At 42.3% G+C, this 16,198-nt stretch overlaps 1 protein-coding gene across 2 annotated transcripts in view; it reads left to right on the forward strand.

Moving 5' to 3' along the window:
- GRID2 (glutamate ionotropic receptor delta type subunit 2) overlaps nt 1-16,198 on the forward strand; it is a 997,958-nt gene that overhangs the window by 969,912 nt on the left and 11,848 nt on the right. The window lies entirely within an intron of this gene.

Here is a 16,198-nt window from a genome sequence, read left to right on the forward strand (position 1 = left end):
TCTTTTTTCTTACTGCTTGGAAAGAGGATAAGGTTTGGGAATACTTACTAGGTACGATAGTAAATAAGGTAGTAGTAGTAGTAACTTTATTGTCATTGTGCTACAGCACAACGAAATTTATGCACCTTTGAGATACAAGCATAAATATGTACAACAATTCCAACAATCACACTCTACACACTCACCCACACATTCTATACAACATGCATCATAATATAAAAACAGTGTAACAGACCATAATGCCCAGGAGCATGGTAACAACTATATCGCCTTATTCAACGTAATTATGGCTGTGGGATAGAAACTGTTCAGGAATCGTGTGGTGCTGCTCTAATAGTTCTGTATCATCTACCCGAGGACAACAGTTCAAAGAACTTATGAGCCAGATGGAAGGGGTCTCTCAGAATACTTTGTGACTTCTGCAGACAGAGAGATGTATAGATGTCCTCCAAAGCTGGTAGATGAAGGTTGATGATGTGCTGTGCGATCTTAATAATTCTCTGCAGAGCTTTTTTGTCCCCTGCAGAGCAATTTCCGTACCACACCTAGATATCATAGGTTAGGACACTCTCAATGGTGCAACGATAGTAAGACACAAGCAGCTGCTGTGACAAATTTAACCTCCCAAGCTTCCTCAGAAAATATAACTGAGGAAAATTATATTTTCCTCAGAAAATATAAGGCTTTTGTGCCTTTTTTTATCAACATGCTGGAGTTAATAGTCCATGAGAGGTCCTCTGTGATGTAAATACCAAGGAATTTGAAACTAGCAACCCTCTCCACCTCCTCACCATTTATGTATAATGGTGTGTGTACATCCCTCTTTTTCCGGAACTCAATTATAAGTTCTTTAGTATTTTTGATGTTAAGTGAGAGATTATTTTCTTTGCACCACAATAACAACTCCTGTACCTCCTTCCTATAAGCAGACTCCTGTGCTTCAGCATAGGCTGCTTCATTCCTTCTCGTTTTCCCATATCAACACATCTGATGGTTCAGCCTCTAGCAGTTTCAGGCAGCTGCTGGTTCCAAGGGTGAGACTGCCCCTGGAATTATTTATTGCAGCTCTCAAAGGAAGGACAGTGATTTACTGGATGTCTTCTACTGCAGCTGTGAATCTGCAGCCCAGCGACAAGCCATTCTGTGCAATCCTCATTTTCATCCTGACACAAAAATTAAGGTCTGGGTGAAATTAATAGCTCTCTCAGAGAGTAGTATCTGAGAAGATCCATAGCTCACAAGGACCTTCAGCCTGCTTAAGAAGGCCTGTGGGATAGGGCACACATTTTGTGTGCAGAAAAGCCCAGGCTCAAATCTCAGCATTTGTAGCTGAAGGGATCTTAGCTACAACTCGGAACTACCTCTGTGTCAGATCTTGGACAGCCACTCCCAGGCAAAGGGGGCAATATTGGCCTAGAGGGACCTGTGATCGGATTCAGTACAAGGCTGCTTCATGAGTCCACACATACACTGCCAAACTTACCCAGTAGGAGGAGGGGTAAAACACCTGCAGCTGCTCTTTTCCATACATTAACTAATTAAAATTGCACTTAAAATTTTACCACAATGCAGAAAAACTGATTAGAACTGGTTTAACACTGATTTGGTCACAATCCTGCTCTATGCACAAGGGACTAACAGCCTTTGAAAGAAACCTAAACAGATCAAAAGAATGTAGGGCAGGAATGATACATATTACACTTTTTGTCTGCATAGACAGGCTAGAGAATATCACCAGCACATATTAAGAGCTTCCCACCAGAGCTAGGTCCTCCCTGGTGTTTACTGCATGTCCCTTTTTTGGAAGCACTGAACTGGTTATTCACAAGTTCATGTTGTTATATTATACACAGTGTGAGCTAGAGTGATTTGGGCATTACTCACTGTGAAGATACACATTGATGGGTCATGGTTGTATTTCACCACAGTTTCAGAACACAAAACAAATTATATGTGAAACCAGTTTTGTGACTTGCTAAATTAGTGTTCACCCACAATCACAATGGCTGTTAAGAAAAAAAAATGAAAATGGAAAGATTGATTCATTTCTATATGGAGCTCCGTCCATTAAGAGCTATCTGAAAATAGCATCTTACAATGAGGAACCAATGGTCATACAAATCTATTCAGACACCTTTGTTCTGTGGCATTATAGGCTGCAGTGCTGTCCGTTGTGCCAGTACGGATTGACAAGTTTAAATATTATACTAAACATGCTGGCCTTTTGTGGTGACAGGGTGCATTCGCAGTGGAGAACTGGTGGGCAAGCAGGGCGCTTTAACCTTTTCCCCACCTGCCAATTCTCCCCTGGCAGTACTTCATGGCTATTTTTCACACTTTTTTCCCTTTGACTCTGAGATTAGAAACAAACACGGCTGGAAGTGAAACAGGAATAATTTGTCAGTATAGGAAGGGTTAGCACTCACCCCTACCCACCAAAGTGAGAGGATATAATTTGCATATTGTAGAGTATGACTGGTTTAATTGCTATAGGAATAGATATCCCTTTAATGCCACATTTGCCTCCTTACACTCTCAGGGACCCATAGAAAAGTCTCTTGCTTTCTTAAGAATGCATGGAAGAATCTTATTTTTCTTTCCTTGAATAAGAGATTGCATAAAGTGATGAAAAGTACAGTGTTGAGGAGGCACATACATGCTGACTAGTGAGTGGAAAGTACATTATTATCAGTATACACTACTGACAGATAAGGGCACTTGGATGCACATTCTGAAGTGCATTCAGTTACTCTTCCCCCCCCCCCACCTAACTATTCATTCAGCTGCCATTTTTTTTTTCCTGAGGAAAAGTAAATCAGATAGAACTGAACATAAGGAAGGTTCAGGATAGTCATTCACACCAGCAAAACAACATCTGTCAGAAAGCAAACTTGGCAGATTACTGCAGCGTCCCTTTTTCTCATGTGAAGCTGTCTTATATTGGATGAAACCACTAGTTCATCTACACTAGCAGGCAGTAACTCTTCAGTGTTTTAGACTAGCATTTCTCAGCCATACCTGGAGATACCAGAGATTGAACCTAGAACCTTTTCCGTGGGAAGTATGTGTGCTGCCACTGAACTTTAGTTCATCACTGCGTACATTCTTTCTTGCTGGATGAAAGAAAAAGTGGTACTCCAGAAAGCAGTGGTCATATTAAAAAATAGAAAGCCAAGAACTTTTGGTGGTTTTGGACCTGTTTAGCAGGCTGAACACATCCTAGTGAGGTAAAAGGAACAATTCTCAAATGGTAAGAAACACATCATCCCTTGAGCGATGGTGAAATTAAATTAAAGGGTTGAAACAGAACCGCGCTTGTCTGATTCACAATCTAGGGAGGTGCAAGTTGCAAGGCATATAAAAATTGAGACAAACCAGGACCCAGATGATGGGGTGCTCTCATCAGAATTCTTCCTCCAGGAGACTGCCATGTAATTACAAATAGTGGTGGCCAAAAGGTAACATGCTCTCAGGATATGTAATATAAGCAGCGCACATTCTTGGTGGTGTACAGCCTTGTGTTCCTCTGGAACAGCCTGTGTGCCGGACTAGACTAGAATTTATATAGAAGGGATGAGGGCAGCCACAAATAAAAGCCAAGAGAGCAAGTGAGCAAGTTTTCTGAGATGCCACATGGCACATTTTCTACAAGACTGTGTTAAATGTCATCATTAAAACAATAAGGAAAGTCATTCAGCTTTGTAAAATAAAATAACTAAAATTTGACCTCCATAAATGGGTGCTGGGGCAGAAGTCATTTTTTGCCCCAGTCTAAGAGTTCAACTAGGACAAAAGTGGCTGGAGGATGGGGCTGCTGAGAAAGTGTTAGTCAGAGCGAAGGTTCAAAACCCCTCTCTAGCATACTGTTTGTTTCTACTTGCACTGCACAGACCAAAATGTTTCTGCTACAAGTACCGAGCCAAGCATTTGGTCCCACTCCTGCTGAGGTCATATATAAATGTACAGTACATAGTTTGTAACTGCATTGGGAGCAAGCTTTTGCCATCTTTGGGGCTAAACATACAACCTTCCTCTGTGAATTAACCCAAGAATAACTGGATCTTCCCATATCCCTTTTGATTGTCCAGTATGACAGTCATCAAGCCTTTGCCCTTCCCAGCCAGCTGTGCTGGGAACTAATTTGCTGACACATGAACCTCAGTGTTTCTGGTCCACTTCCAAAATGATCCACTACACAATACTGATTCTCAAATGTAGTTTTGCAGTTCAGCTGGAGTAAACATTCACTGGGGAGGGGAGGCATACAATATACTACAACTGTGAATCTTTCAAAATAATTATTTTTTTAAAAAAGAACTACCATAGATACTCGCCTATAGTAGGTAAAATTTTTGCCAAGTAATCTAGCTCAAATTATCACTTCACCTTATCTCCGGGTCAATCAGAGGGCAGAGCCTTTCAACTCTGAAAAGTTTTCTTTCTCAAGCAGCAGGCAGGCACCTCAGCGATCATTTGTTTCTACAGCAACTGGGAAATTCCAGCCTAATTTAACCTTTTTTCTGTTCCCTTTTGCAAATGCTTGCAAAGCAGGTCTGTTTTTTGAAACAGCAGGATGGGATCCTCCTTTCCATTTGAAACAAAATCCCAGGCTACAATTAAATAGTGCACCATTATTTAAGAATAACACCCATGGAAAGCAGTGGGTCTACTTCTGAGTAAAAAGGGTTGCAAATATATGCAGCTGCATCTCTCTGCTGTGAATGAATTGCACACTCCCAGTTATGTGTTATGGGCTGTATGTAGAGCTTCTGGCTTAACACTCCAGAAACCTTAAAGGTGGATTTGATTCATGGATTTCCTGCAGTGGTTCCCAACCTTTTTCACTTGCATATCCCTTGGCAGCCCATTTCCATAAATTGTACCCTTCATATTAGCAAAATGTTTGTAATAATACAAGCCCTCGTCTCCTCTCAGACGAGATGTATTCATCACATATTTTCTCTTTTCATCTGTTTGAAGAAAGAAGATTCTGCCTTTGCACTTTCACACACCAGAAGTGTGCTGAGAAATTCTGAGTGATTGGTCACTTTCCATATTATGTTTCAGCTTTTTTACTATGCTGGTTTTCAGTCACTGGTTCATACATGAATTGATGACCAAAAACTAGCTATTGGTGGGGCTTTCACAGCCAACTAGCTGCCTCCCTTCCTGCCTTGCTGGTCCTTGCAAGGCATTCCTTGCAAGGTCATTCTAGAGCATGACCTGCCTTTTTCTGCCATTATTCCGTTCTTTTTCAAGTACCCCTAAACGTCCTGTTGAGTGTCCCTGGGAGTACATGAATCCCAGGTTGGGAACCACTGTTCCACTGGTATGTTGTTTACAGTGCACTTACTCTGATAGTGTTTACAAAAAGGTGGTGAAGACCAGAATTTAAAAAGAATAAAAATGTATTTTATGATCTCTTACTATGTTTTTAATAAATTAGAGACTACAGTTCTTAGGTAACAATTAGTGGTAGGTTTCAGAATCTTGCCTCCGGTACAATCAGACAAAACTATAATCAGACACTCCCTAAGTTTAACCCCCAACTTATCCAAGGGTCATAGGAAAATTCCATGATTGTTGGCTCAATACCTGCCCTCGACTTATCTGTGGGGTCGACTTATAGGCGAGTATCTGTGGTAGTATTTCAGAAGACCAAGATAGACTGCTTCTGCCTGACATCTAGCTATGTATAGGTAGTTTATCCCTTATCTGGTCATTCAAAATACGACCTATTCTGAAAACCAGACATTTTTGTCCAAGACTTTTTTTAAACTTTCTGTAGTGTGAACACTAGAAGGTTTTATGCTCATTCCCACGTACACTGCAGGTATAGACTGTAAGTTCTATTCTCTGCTCTGTAGAGACGTTGAAAAATGTCAAAGAGACCAGCAGAGACCCATATGGGAAACAGTGAAAAGAACAAGCATATCTCATCATACTTATGCAATTATTCTGAAATCCAGACAAATTCAAAATCCAGACACCTTCCCGTCCCAAGCAGTCTGGCTAAGGGATACTCAGCCTGTATATGGAAGGCTCTTCCATATACATATTCTGCTTTTTTATATCAGAAGAGCATGCAATCTTATGCCCCCCCAACTGCATTCCAAGTGACAAAGTTCAAGAATGGTTTCATCTCATGATCTGCTCCTTTTGTTAACATTGTCTAAACTTGAACAGGAACTGAAGGAATTAATTTTTGAGTTTGAAAAGACAAGGAAGGAGAAAAAAAAAAACCAGTCTTGACAGTATACTTCAGCTCTTACATACACTGTATTGCCTGAGGGATTTGATTATCAACAGATGAGACACTGGGCCCTTCTACAGATTGTTATCCATATTGAATGGCACTCCATTTTTATGAAGCTGCTTCTCTGAGTTATTGAAACTTACAGTAGTGTCATTCACTGAGTAAATATTTCAGCACTAAGTGCTGAGTGCGAAGTAACTCATGGCTCTTGAAGCCTGGTGGTTGCAACTAATTTGCCCAATAACAGGCATCCTTTATTAAGTTTGCAACTTTGAGAAGACAGCAGCATTAATCAGACATTAAAATTCAGGCTTGTGCAGTCGATAGTGGCACCACTGCTGTTAAAAGGGGGCCGATGCCTTTCAGAATCGATGATTATATTTCCCACTTAACTGCTGTGGAAAAACTCCTTAAAGTAGCTTAGACATTCTTTCCTGTTGTGGTGAATAAATTTATTGCTGATGGTTATAAGTGATCTGGGAATCAGTCAGCAACACGTGAATTAAATGTGTGAGGGCAGGGCAGAAGTAGGGGGGACAAAAAGCAGGTGTCACTCCAAATCACTTCTGCGAAGCACCAAGAAGGGAGAGAAAGGTGATTTGGAGTCTACCCCCTTCTTCTGTTCCATGCTGCTTCTGTTTCCAACAAACAGGCAGGGGATGCTAGGAACCCAGCAACCCCTGCTCCTGTTCATTGGAAACAGAAGTTGTGCAGAGCAAAGAGGCTGCCCATCACACTTCTTGTAGGTAAAAGGAAGGGGAAGATGAACCCACCTGCCTATTCCTCATCCATGGGGTGTGAGTATATGCAAATTCCTGTGCAGAGGCAGTATTTGGGCTGGGATGTAGGCAGCACAGGGGCACTGCCACTCCTGAACAGCTGTGTACCCACCACAAAGTAAGATTATTAATGTGGAGATGCTATTTTCAGGTTCCCCCCCCCCCAAAAAAAAAGTGTTGGAGGACATAAAAGCAAGTTGTGTGAAATCTTGTTCTGAGCCCTCCTTCGTAGAGCACTTACACACAATTCCTGGCTGAGGGCGAGTCCCCCCTGCCGAGGCATATCCCTTAATCTTTACATAGCCTTGAAATAGCTTAAACAATGACTTTTCTTGATCTGGGACACAATCTGAGAACATTATTATTCATTCACTTGCTATCCAGCACCTCTGGCATGATATAGTTTTATAGGCTGAGCACTCAAAGGCAGTGTGAGCAGGTGCTGGCAACAAGGAGGGCATTTTACAGGAAAAAATGAAAATGTTTTCTGCTGGAACATTGATTTTGTTTTCCTACTGCCTCTAGAAAGTTGTCATTAAAACAACAGATTACAGTGCTGATGCATCTTATTAGCAGTATAATTTTTGACTGTCATGAATTCATTGGACATTTATAGAGGGGTTGGAACTTCAGCTCTTGAAAGCACAGCATTTATATTCTGTCTTCGGTTTCATCTACTGACGGTTGTGATCCTACAACAAACTGTCTGTGCAATAGGCCTATTGACTATAGTGTGATAACACCAAAATAAGCGGATGGATCAAATTTCAATTTGTGCTACTCCCTTTGTAGCCACATAATACATTTCAAAAGAGTTTTGGTTCAAAATCTGCAAAAAGCATTCACTTTTGTTTTCTTTTTCCATGTCTATTTCATGCCATCGAAATTGGTTTTTTAAGAAGTGTGCTATATATGATAGGGGTCTTTTCACTTTGTCAATGTCATTGTTTCCGGGTGTGAAAGAATAATTGAAACCACAGTCCTTGGGTTTATGCAGAAGCCAACACATGTAGATTTTATAGTACCTCCATTTTAGGAGGGGGGGAAAACTTAAAGGGACCGTATCACTTCCCTAGGTACTTGTCATATTTTATTTCGATTCCTATCTTTCTGTTGCATCCACATGTGATCTCTTGCTTTGTGCATCGATTAGTTTATAATCACCTTGGAACAAAGATTCTTAAAACACCTGTTCACGACTTCAGTGTCTCCTTGCATTCTGGGTAGTCGGTCTCTTTGGCACCACAAATAAAAACTTCAACAACTATATCATTCAGATCCATATGGCTCTAAGCAATGCCTTCTTAAACCAGGTTAGTCTCCACCTTACGAAGCCACCAATGCTCTGTGCTCACTGAATTATCACCATTGCTCAACATTTCTGTTCCTTGTGGTAGGCACCTAAACAGCAACCATTCAACACCTAAAGCATCACTTCAAGCTGAGATTATCATTTCCAGATCCTCACCATCAAAAGGAATGATTTTTTCCCTCCCCCCCTTACCTTATATCCTAAATATCATACTGGATTGGAGGACAATGTTGACATTTTCAAAAGATCACCCAAAGATGATCTTTGATCACCCAAAGTGTTCCCTTTTCTATTTGCCATTAGGGCTTCTGTCTCTGCTGAAACCATTGCCGAAATGCTCCCAGCAGTCTCATGTATTCCTTAGCTTCGTTTCACGAGGCCCATTATCTGTTCATTTAGAGCACAACTTCCGCATTATGAAAGATCATGCCTGCCATTTCTTCTGAGTTCTTGACTTTTGCAGTTTAGCATAAACATGTAAAACATATAAAAATATTAAAGTTCACTAGTCAGCACAGCTCTTAAGAACCATCAAGATGCTAATTGGATTTCGCTTCTCAATGGTTGGAGAACAATTTTGCACACTTCTCCAGAAGCAGGTCAAAGATCCTGAAACCATCACTTATTGATTTTTTTTCCTGTAGGAAGATGGTGATGTCCAGGCAGAACCCATTAATTAGGAGCCCACCTTCCAGGCTTCTTTTTCACAGTAGCTTTTCTCTGTTCAAAAAGGGCAGATGTAAACATTTCTGATCCAAATTACAGAGGAACTGGGATTTGTGCTAATATAAGGTTCTTTATTAAAGAGATTCGTGTGGTATGCTGGGCAGATTGTTGTACTTGGCTTAGAGATAGCTAGGTGTAGTTCCCCACTCAGCCATGAAACTCATTTGGTAACCTTGGGTAAGTTGGGTAACCTTACCCAAGTTGGGTAACCTTGGGTAACCTCTTGGGTGGCACAAGTCCGAGGAGAGCGGAGCAGCTTGGAACCTCCCTGGGAATGGGGGTTGGGATCTGGCATAACTGCTGGATCCGAGCCCCGCCTCCCACTCCCCACCCACCCCTGGGGCTGCCCACTGCCTGCCCTCCCCCCACCCAGGAACGCCACCCTCCTGCCTCCTCCTCACATACCTTTCTGTTGCTTTGGCCCTACTGGGCCAACACAAGACTCAAGGAGGAAGCTGGCACAGAGGCTTCTGTCAGCCTCCACAGGCCAGTGCTTCTTGGAGCGTGGGCTCAGCTTCTGGGCTGGCGCAAAGGACTTGTGTCAGCCCAAGGCGCTTTTGGATTGTGCCCTTAGTTGTTAAGGTAACCAGGGCTGCAATCCTGTGCACATTTTCTTATGTGACGGCATCACTGAACTCTGTGTAAACTCAGAACTCTGTGTTCTCAGTAAACATGGGTAAGGATTGCTTTGTTAATGGTCCAATCATATGAGCCGGCTTTGTCATCAAATTCACATTCTGGCCATGCAGCACACTGTGTGACAGTTGCAAAACCTATTTCCAAACCCCCCATGGATACCAGTTTCCAATGTTAATTAAATCTGTGGAAAAGCCCTCAAAGAACTTCCCGGACACAACCAGAAATGCCTTCTGGTCATGTCCTGGAGGTGTTCTGAGGCTGCTGCATACAGACTATCCGGGCCTCAGAAGGCCCTCTGGGGACCTCTGAAAGGCATTTTCCGTTTTCATCAAAAACTAGAAGTGTCTTTCGGATGTCTCCGGAGCTCCAGGGAGGCCACACGCAGCCTCCTTTTGCCTCAGAAAGCCTCCTGAAGCCCGCTGAAAGACAATTCTAGTTTTTTTCTCCCCTGGTCTCTGAACACCTCCCAGACATGACCGGAAGACCCTTCTGGTCACATCTGGGAGGTCCTCGAGGCCCTTCAGACATAGGGTCAGCACCTGCATTGTGTCAAAGCCGTGGGTGCTGAACCCATGGATGAGAAGGGCCCACTGCATAATAGCAACATGACCAAGTCAAATTGATTAGTCCCTGTCACCATTCATGCAGCCACATCCTGCTCCAGCTGAACCAGCTTTGCGTATGGCCTGCAAGGATCACCCCACATACAGCACATTACAGTAATCCGATCCTGATGTAACTAATGCACGCTTAACCCTACGGTTAGATCTGAGTGGTTCATTTATGAATGTAGTTGGCACATCAGTCTAAGGTAATCAAAGCCCCCCCCCCCATGCAGCTGCAACCTGGAGATCTAGAAGCAGTATTGTGTCCAGGTAGTACCCCCAAATTGGGGGAGAGGAAGCAAATCATATGAGGACTGCCTGAACAAGAGAGTTGATCTTAAGAGGCTATGCCGTGTCTCCAAAACTAGACGTGATAGGGCAAAACAGATGCCATTTTTTGAATCGGCACCCCAAATTCATATCAAACCACCATAAAGTTTGGGAAAAACTTTTCTGACCCTCCATTTTGTAGACCTGTGTAATGGGCAAAGGGCTTTCTTATATAAGTCTCGTATGCCTAATAGTAGTTACTAATACACAGAACAGAATCAGAGACATTTCCCATTTCTGGCAAGACCAGCAAGACACATTCATGCCTCCATCCAATTATTTCATATGACATTTACTATAACCGTATTGAGTTTAATGAACTTCTGATATTCATATCTATGTGGATCTCTTGGGACTTAGCTTGCTAGAGTACTGTTTGGGATTGGTAAAGGGACATTCAGATTTTTATTCCTACATTCCTCTGGGCAGGCAATAAATGAAGACAACTTCAATGTTCCCTCTCCATATTAAAAGTTTTCAGAAGATCTTGATTGTCTTGTTTTTCCAACTTTCAGAAATGTAACACTCAGCAGAATAACAAAGCAAGCTCCAGAAACTACACTAGCGTTACATTTAAGAATTCCCTTCAGTGCTTATTCCAACAATAAACATAATGAATATCTCATTTCATATTAATGTGCATGCTCTTCATTATAGTTTAATGCTATGAATTTATCTTTCTTCAGACAAGTAGAAAAAGACCAGTGCTTCAGGAAGTGCTAAGCAAAAATAGGAGAGACATTATGTGAATCCTTTGGACCTCTGTTAAACAAAGCTCTTCTGTTCCAGTGATTTTTCCCACCCTTGTGAAAGGACGTGTTCCCAATGGGGCAGGTGTCAGGAGAAATGGAGAACTTGCTCATCATGCGTAGTAAACCAGCTATCGTAGAATGAAACTTCCGGTGCAACACGGTGAGCATTGGCTCACTTGTCTCATGACAAAAAGATATTCCTTCTTTCTCCCCAATGAGAGTGAGCAGTGGCATAGCTAGAAGGGGAGCACTAGGTTTTGCAGGGAGCCTCACCACAGCATGCAAGTGGCCTTCCCCTCACTCTGGGTGGTGGAAGCAAAACGGAGGCATGTGCCAGGAATGGCTATGAAGGGGAGGGGCTGCTTGCACACGACGGACGGGCTGCCTGCAAAAGTTAGTGCTTTGAACCGCCTGTAGCTACATCATTGGTCTGAAGTGCGTAAGTTCAGAGGTATAAGATATGCATAAATGTGACGATGCATAAAATGGCAAGCACTAGCTTAGCTGCAATGCAATCCTCTACAACAGGGCTGCTCGAACCCTGGCCTGGGAGCTGGATCTGGTGTTCCGCCTCCTGGTAAGCGGGCTTTACCTTTCCACCTGGGCACCACATGTAGTCCTCCACGATCGGGAGACAGGGATGCTCTGGGCAGATACATCTGCTGCCTGGCATCCCAGAAGGCCACGTGATAAGCAGTTCAGGCAGATGCAATTTCCCAGAGTGTCCCTGTCCCCCGATCATGGAGGACTACACGTGGCACCCAGGCAAAACTGAAAGATACTGTCCAAATGGGGACCATTTTTCCCTTGCACAGCAGTGGCGAGTTTGGCCACTGCTGCTCTATAAGACAAGCAGAATAATTCCATCCTGTGTTGGTGGTGTTCTACTGTAAATGCCTCATAACAACTTATACAATGTGTGGATAAAAATTTAAAAGAAAACAAAGGCCAGATTCTTGAAAGGAACACTCTGTGAGGAATTTCTTCCATGCAAGGGAGCCACTGCTAACCAAACAAAGAGATGGTCAGCCAGGGACTGAAGAATACAGGAAGATGCATGCATGGGATTAAATATCCAACTTTACTTTTCATTGGTTAACACGTTAGAGGCAATGATTATTCAATATTCAATTAACAATGCTGCATAAAGGAAAATTGTCATACCAATAATATGCTCATTATTAACATATTGGCAAATCGATTGCTTACGCACAAGTTGGAAAGTACTGTTATCAAATCTGTTTATCTCGAATCGCTAACAGATGCTAAGCTTCTTTCTTCTCTTATGTGAAAAAATGAAACTTTTGCAGAGTTCCAGTAGAAGGCTAACAATGATCTTATCCATGACCTCTTACCCTTTTACTCTTTTATCAAAAGACTAACAGTTTCCCTGCCAGTCATCCATTTCAGTATGCCCTTTCACCTTTAAAGAAGCCAAAGCTAAAGCTCTTGATTAACTGGTCAGCACGCCATCTGTTTTCACTGGGTCCAGTTATTGAACCCAGGGTCTCACACATACAATGCTGCTTTATATCGAGCCAGACCATTGCTTCGTCTGGTTCAGCACTGTCTGAACCATGGATTGGCAGAGCATCTCCAGGTTTTTAGACAGAGGTCTTTTCCAGCCCTATCCGGAGATGCTAGAGATTGTACCTAGCATCTTCTGGCACGTAAAAGCATGTGCTCTTCCATAGAGCTGCAGCCCCACTAATTGCTAACTGGAATATACAAAGTAAAACAGAGATCCTGTGGCTGTTTTCTTTTACCATTACCCAAGGTGGCTAGGATCCACTGGCTATGGATCCATCACCATCTGAAGGCCTGCTAGCTGAGCTGATTCCTGAATGCTCAGGATCATGACAGTAGTGGTGCCATTAGGAATACACAGAGGGGGTCTGAGTGCAGGTCTTTACTCCAGGTTCCCAGCAACCTGACACCAACATTGAAAGTGACACACAGATAAAACCTCCCAAGGCCTGTTGCTGCTCTGCCTGCTTCCTTTATCTGCCTGTTCCTGTGCCACATAAAGGCTACACACAGTGCTACTAAACTGTACCTGGTTTGTCACACCCAATATAGACAGAACACTGTTGCACCATGTTCATGTTTTCTATGCACAGCACCTCAGACTGGGAGGGGAAAGGGTTGGGTCTCCCACAGTTCCACCCTTCCATGATCTTCTTTCACCACAGAACCAATTATTGTGTGCATACATTACTGTGAGTACACCCACCTCGTGCAAACTGTCCATCAGGAAAAGGGATAGATGTATTGCCCAGATGGGGCAAGATTGCGTATAAGTAGGCATTGGTTCTGTGAACTGGTAGCAGGGCAGGGAAAAGTGTGAAGCCTGACATTCTCTTTTGTATCCCATGGCATGTAGAGCATATATGCTGGAGAACAGCGTGAAGCAACTCTTACAGGGGGCCTATTAGGAAAAGTTATGTATAGAATCCTGACTCAGCCCCAGTGGACTTTACTATGGTTAAGTTTACTTTATAGTTAAGGGCCCAATCATATCCAATTTTCTAGTGCCAGTGCTGCTGTGCCAATGGGGTATGCACTGTTTCCTGTATTGGGGAAGCAGTCGCAGAGGCCTCCTCAAGCTATGGGAACATTTGTTCCCTTACCTTGGGGCTGCATTGCAGCTGCACTGGTGCTGGAAAGTTGGATAGGATTGGGCCCTAAATAAAGTTAACTATGGTTGGATTCTCTTTAAACCTTTCACTTCAGGATTAACTGCTGATGGAATAAGTCACATATGAAGGCAGTACAAGTTTCTGAAACATCAGCAAAGTGAACTTTGATACACTCATTGCTTTTCTTCTTTATGTCAAGTTCTTTCAGGATATGTTAATTGAACAAATTCAGTGGTTCTCAAAGTGTGAAGCAGGACTCCCTGGGGACAGAGGGCATAGAGGGAGGGAGGGAGGAAGGTATGAATACCTTCCTGCTAGGAAGAAATAGCTGAATACCTGCTAGGAAGGTCTGATTATCTCCTAGGCCCTGTTGTGACTGAGCTTTCACTGTGCCAGTAGGTACAGCACTGATGCAGTCCTACAACATCCAACCTGCAATGTGTGGAGTTGCCTTCCCATCCTTGGGCTCATTGACAGTGCTAGGCATCAACAGGACAACTCTTTTTCCCCCTCAAACTGCTTGTTTCTCTGAGCAGAATGCAATGGACCTCTGGGCCTGAACCGTGCTCCTTATTCTGTTTATCACCTTATTGCTGGACTGAGTATGCACGTTTTCTGCTAGGCAGAACCTATTTTTGATATTTTGATGTTTTTGGAAGAAAAAAAATGTTTTCTTTATTAACCAAAATGATAAATCAACAGGGGAAAAAGTAATCTTTGTCATGTTCTCGTTAATAAATAATTCAGCTGTGGAAAAGTTTGAGCAGCCAGTCTCTTGAGATGAGGGGTAGGACGCTTACAGTTAAATTTAAGATAGCTCAGGCTGATTGATTAAAGTCTGAAAAGTACTAGTCAGTCCTAATGAAGGTAGTGCAGGTTTGCTGGGAAATGTTTACTTACTGTTCAAGAGTACCAGAACAGTGACATGGTCTGCTTTCATGTAAAGGCTGCCATCTTGTGGAATATTTGCGCATTGCAAAACAAATGTTGCTTTTGACATTGCTTTTGGTCCCTTTTAAAAATACTGTTTCCAGTGGCTAATGTTATCCTCCAAACCCATCCCCCACTATTCTCCCATTCTCTTTGAAAATTAATGAAGTTTGTGCTACAGCAGGGCTGGGTAGTTGATCACAAACCTCCCTACAAATTAGTTTCTCTTATTAATTGAATGAAATAAATTGCAAGAACATGCACGGATTTTTGAGGAGGGTAAGCCCTGATTTTCAGCCCGCGTTAACTGAACGGACTAGTCACCTTGATGGTACCATAATTCTCCTTGATTTAAAATGACTGTAAATGAAGGATTTCAGCCACCCTTTTCCACTTCAGCAATTGCTCTGCTTTGTTATAAAATATGATTCTCTTAGCTTACTTAGCTTTGATATCTAAAAAGAGATGTTTTCTGTATGTTCAGCGTTATCCATCAGCATGCCAATTAGGAGGAGAGCTTGGTTTTAAGGAGCAATTTAATGTACAAGTATTGTACACACATCTTCTGTTAAAAAAGATGTTTTACATCATCAGGAATTATACAGAATTATACAATATACAGGAATTATACATATACAGGCAAATGCAATGGCATTCTGGGGGGCAAAATGGTAAGTTTTGCAGGTGTGTCAGCACTCCATGTAAGCAGCCTCTTCCCCTTTCCTTTGGAGCCATTTGGGGCAGCAAGAGCAATGTGGAAATGTGAGTTGCTCTTGCTGCCGGAACAGATTCGGAGGGTAGGGGGCACTTACATCGTGCACTGAGCCACCTGCAAAATTTTCTGTGCCCCCCCCCCACTGGGAATACCACTGGGCAAATGGAACATCTAATGAGAATAAAGCAATGATTCTGTAACAGAATGAATAAAAAAATAATTGAAATTGAATAAAAAATACAATACAACAATGCCTACATCTCAGTCAAGATGCCATAATCAATGCATAATTTTTTTTTAAGTCTCTTGTGCCACCATTAACATATTTCAGGTTATGTTATCTTTCTGACAAAGCTATTTGGGAAAAAGATTATATGTGAAACAATCTGTTCTCTTTAGAACAAAGGAGCAAATGGCTAGCATGGAGATTACAGACATTTAAATTCAAGTCATTAGAATGGAAGACATTTTGCTTTAAATCAATAGGATTTTTAAAATGTTTTGGTTTGAGCAAG

The sequence above is a fragment of the Tiliqua scincoides genome, chromosome 6, assembly GCF_035046505.1.
Source record: "Tiliqua scincoides isolate rTilSci1 chromosome 6, rTilSci1.hap2, whole genome shotgun sequence".
Lineage (NCBI taxonomy): Eukaryota > Metazoa > Chordata > Lepidosauria > Squamata > Scincidae > Tiliqua > Tiliqua scincoides.